Here is a 5,185-nt window from a genome sequence, read left to right as displayed (position 1 = left end):
GACACAATCAAAGTACATCAAAGAGATTCTTAAAATGTTTGGATTGGAGGAGTCCAAATCGGTCAGCATACCAATGGCAACAAGAAATAAGCTGTCCAAAAATGATGAATCAGTTGAAGTCAATCAAACAATGTACAGATCCATGATTGGAAAATTACAATATGTTGTACATAGTAGACTAGACATAGCATTAGTAGTTGGAATAGTGGCTAGGTTCTCTACTAATCCTAAAGAAAATCATCTCATAGCAGTAAAAAGAATAATGAGATATCTTAAAGGAACTGATAACTTTGGTCTATACTACAAAACACTAGTACAAAAACAACAATATGTGACTAAAAAAACTATTAAAATTTGTATATATGTGACTAAAAATTAGTCACATGACTAATAGTAGTTAATATCCGGTCATTTATAATGCTACTAAATTTACTACTAATTGGTTTTAGTCACTTGTTTGATCACTGATTTTGATCATTGATTTAGTCACACATTTAGTGGTATATTAAGTAGTTTATTTAATCACATATTTAGTCTTGTATTTGATAGTTGATTTAGTCACATATTTAGTGGTATATTTAGTAGCATATTTAATCACATATTTAGTATATTTACTCTCATATTTGGTAGTGTATTTAGTAGCATATTTAATAGTAACATTGGTCACATATTTGGTAGTGTATTTAGTAGCATATTTAATATTATATTTTGTCACATATTTAGTAGCATATTCAATAGCATATTTAGTCACATATTTGGTCATAATAGAGTGCAGTGGAATCGAACCACCATCCTCCTGCTTGTGAAGTAGATGCTCTTCCATTGAGCTAGCACCCTTTAAAGAATACATAATAAATTATTATTTGTTTTATTTCATTCTCATTATAGCACCCCAAAAGGTTATGAACCTGTATTTCTTGATATGGGGGCAACAAGGCAACATCCAATCAAGATGATAGTTTAAAGCCTCCTTTTATTTCAAAAAATAATTCCAATTTGTTAAATTTAAATTAGGCAGGGGAAAAGGGAACTGGATAATGAATTTTAAATTTAGAAATCTATTGTTTAACTTTTATTTATTATTAATTCCTATTTCAAAGTTTCTACATCACATAATCCTAAGCTTGTACTTTGGCTCGTTTTTGTCATCGTGGGTTGTTGGGACAAGACTAGATCATTCCAGAATTATTAGTTGACTGTTTGTCTTTGACAATCATGTTATTCACAAGAAAATCACCTCGATCTATATGAAAGTTCAAGAATCATTTACATAATTAAATTTTAATTCAAGTTTAAAGCATTAATATACATTTTTCTTGTTGCTACTAATATCTCAAATTAGGTTAAACATGTTTGCAGTACACCAAGGCAGTTGTCTAAGTGAAGGTATTCTAATGGTTTTAAGGGTTCCTACAAAGATAATTGCATAAGAGTGAAAAGTTGATAAAATTTTCCTCTAAGGGAGCAAACTCATGCATTGGAAAATTACTTTCCCTAGTAGTCACTATGATAATGTGAAAACTACACCAAAAATTATTTGTAAGCAATGATTTCTACTTGCATGTGGTGTTAGAGGGTGTGAAGAGTTCAACATGATGTAATAAATTAAGTTATTGGGCATGATTTGATTAGCAAAAGATTTGTGACCTTTTTTTCAAACAAAAGCCATTGCAAAAACATTTCTAGTATGGGCATTCATCTAAGAAACCTTGTTGTTTTTGGTAAACTAGTCAAAGTATTAAACAAGCATCCCCTTAAACAAGAAATGCTTAGACTCACATGCAATAGTTAAAATCAATTCAAGTAACTTGAGAATATTTGGACAATACTCTATATATGCAGCCACAAAGAATTGGAAAGCTTAGTTTTTATTCTTTGACAAAGTGTAGAAGGTGAACAGTCATTCATATTGTTCAAACTTCTTAGGAAGGTAAAGAGTCATGTTATGGTATAAAAAAATGTAGTCTCATATTGAGAGAAGTATAGAGTGAAGGGGAGAATTTGTGGAGAAGAGAAACAAAGTGCTTTGTATATAGTTTTGAAATGAAAATTAGTATTTTGGTGTAATATTGCTGCTATATTGGCATCTAGAGTACATTCCTTCTATCCTCTCGTGGAATTCATGGTTACGATGATCTTTAAATTTTCCTATTTATGGTGAAGAGCATAATATTTCCATGGTTGATTGAATATTTGTATGTTATCATTATATTATTACCAAGAATACATTACCTGCTATTTAGATAGTAAATTTTGTAATTTTTCAGAATATGGTGTGATAATGATTGCATATTGTCATTCATGGAGTTACTGGAAGGTATTAATAGTTCCCATGGTTGTTCTAGTTTTCCCTCTTACTAAGTTAACACCTTAACTTGTTCCTTGTAAGGGAGATGCTCGTGAATCATACATTAACAATGAATTAGCAATTTGAAAATAAAGAAAATGTGGCAAAAGTTGGTGTGTGGTCTGCATTCTTGTTGGGAGATTGTTTTTGTTCATAAGACACTAAAGAACCATTTGAAAGAGAAGGAAAGGTGGGATATTGTAGCTTAGAAGCCAACCATAGTAATCATCAATAAAACCCTCATCAATACAAGGGTTTGACAATTTAAAGATCTCCTCAATCATTGGGAGCCCAAACATCAGCAATTTGAAAGACCTCAATGAGGTAATGAAGTATATAAGTTCATTTGGTAGAGTTAATTGATGTTGTTAAGAGTCATAGTTTCAGTGAGGATTGTATGCCTAATAACATAGGCCCGAGTCTTCAAATTATATGCTTGAATAAGCAAGTCAAAATCTTAGATTTTGGAATTGGAAAAAAAGTGCAATAAAAGGTATTAGAATCTACTTTTAGTATTGATAGATGATTTAAGAGATTTGAGTTTTAATCTACATTCCAAGGTAGGCTATGAGATAGAGTAGTTTTTATTGGTGTTTTGAAGCCTCTAAGGTGTCTAGAACCTTATGAATAGTGAAGGTATTGTATTGGAAATGAGTTAATTCCTTTGGAAGCTTATAGATGTATGGTGTTGATAAAGATCTTGGAGGTATGAGGTGATGGAGGTGTTGTGTGGTGAGGTGTGAGAGGCTGTTTTGTGATTTTGTGAAGGTATAGGTAGAGACAACTAGAATAGGTGAAAGTGGCACAAGGAATAGGCCATTCACCTTGTCTCTAACCTTGGAGAATCCAAAGGGATAGCATATGTTATGCTAGGTAGGCTTGGAAGAAGCCTTAAGAAAGAGTTAGTAAGTCAAAACATATTTCCTACCTCCATCCTTGCATCAATACGGTGCTCCGTATGGTCAGAATTTGGTACATTGCAAGACTTTTCATGGCCAAGTCATGTTCCAAAAATTGCATTGCCAATAAAAAAGCATATTGGTGCTTCTACTAGTGCAAAGTCCCCAATTGCAAATCATAAATCCAAATGCAAATCAAGGAGTATGCAGGAACCCAAAATAGTAGATTGATATACAAGAACTTTAATTACCAAGAACACAAAAGATGGATATATAATAAATTACCTTGAGACAAATTGAAGCATCTATTGAGCTTGAGGATGCAAATGGAACCAAAGTCCATGCTAATGGATCTTAATCTAGCTGACCTCAAAGGAGATCATCCTAATTTGACCATGATCAGAGAAATACCATTGGAAGACAATCACACTACTGCCCAAGAGTTGGGATCCTCTGCTTGGAGGGGAAACATATCTCTTTCTTGAGGAAGTAGGTATTTTATTCAATAGAAAACTAGAAATGTGATTAAAATGGGCTATATTTAGACAGTAATAGTATGCAGCTTGGCTATATTTATTGTTTATAGGTAACTCATGAAGATATTAATGAAGAAATTATTCAAGTACAAGTGAAAAAGAAAGCCAGCTTGGTTGGGGTAAAATTATCACAAATGTGCAAAATACACTATATGGAAAGATGCTTAAAAGAAAATAAGATCTGCAGTAAAAAGAGAAAGAAGTAACCATTAACCAGGTTGCCTTCATAATGAAGATGTACATTGTATTGCAATATATCACCCTAAAAGACATTTAATTATGTTCATGTTGTTATATAGGAAGGGTATTTTCCAAAGTGAGAAATATGCTCTGTTAGTTGAAAAAATGAATCTGTTCCAATATTTTCAGAGAACAATTGATATTCTAACTCTATAGCTTCCCAATGTCACTGTGAAGCCCAAGACAATTTATTGTAATTTAAATATAATAGGCTTTAATTATTAATAATACAGAGAAGGAAATGCATTATCAAATGATTTCATCAGTTTTGAAGGTATAGTGCCTTTTGAGCAAAGAAGCTAAAGAATGGTCTGGATGTAGATTGTTTATCATAGGTATAGACATAACTTGTTCTATGGTGGCTACCATTATTTCAACTTCATAGTGTCACAAATATGCTCTTGGTGACTTGAGAATGGCTTGCCTAGATGGAAGATACATAGCTCAGGCAATAATGTCAAGATGAATTATGCCAAAACCATGGTAATCATAAATAATGCAGATTTTGACTATAGGTTGTGATGCCTATGGATGTTAAATTATTTTTATGTGATGTGTGTGCAATTACAAAACATGCATTTTTCATATTGTTTTAGTTTCAACCATATCAACCACTGAAAGTTTGAACCTACTAATTTTACAATAACACAAGAGGAGGATTGGGTGCTAGATGTGATGAAGTAGTTGTAGATTTTGGTCTTATGATACATGCAACAACAAATGGTATCTATGGATATTGCATAGCTTAAACCATCATGCACAAGTGAAATGTAGTAGTTAATGACTGCTTAGTTATGTTTAGTTTGGCCACAAATACATTATTTGTAATTTTGCAATTATTTGTTACATTTGTGACTCTTTGGAACCAGAACAATTAGTTTGTATAACATCAAACAAAAGGAGAATTCTCAAAGATATATTACTATTAGTTCTGAATAATGTAGATCATAGAAAGCTGACATACTTATGTTTGTTAATGTTGAATTTTGATGGAAAGACCTCAGTGTCTATATGATATAATTCTTTACTTTTCTTAAACTATAATATTCAGAAACAAACTGACTGCACAATATAGGTTTAGGAGAAGTATTTTTCACTGCATGAATCTCCAAATTGCTTAAAGATCATTTAGATATTTAATAGTGCTTACAAAGATTCAGAGC

At 31.9% G+C, this 5,185-nt stretch overlaps 1 non-coding gene across 1 annotated transcript; it reads right to left on the bottom strand.

Annotated features, from left to right (window-relative positions):
• Positions 1-765: 765 nt before the first annotated feature.
• Positions 766-837, bottom strand: TRNAV-CAC (transfer RNA valine (anticodon CAC)). The gene has a single exon. It is a non-coding gene; the product is annotated as a tRNA-Val (tRNA).
• Between the last annotated feature and the right edge of the window lie 4,348 nt (positions 838-5,185).

Source organism: Cupressus sempervirens, chromosome 11 (genome assembly GCF_028749045.1).
Source record: "Cupressus sempervirens isolate cs-2001-9-10 chromosome 11, ASM2874904v1, whole genome shotgun sequence".
Classification (NCBI taxonomy): Eukaryota; Viridiplantae; Streptophyta; class Pinopsida; order Cupressales; family Cupressaceae; genus Cupressus; species Cupressus sempervirens.
The sequence above is the reverse complement of the archived record's forward strand: the minus strand, read 5'-3'. Positions and strand labels throughout refer to the sequence as shown.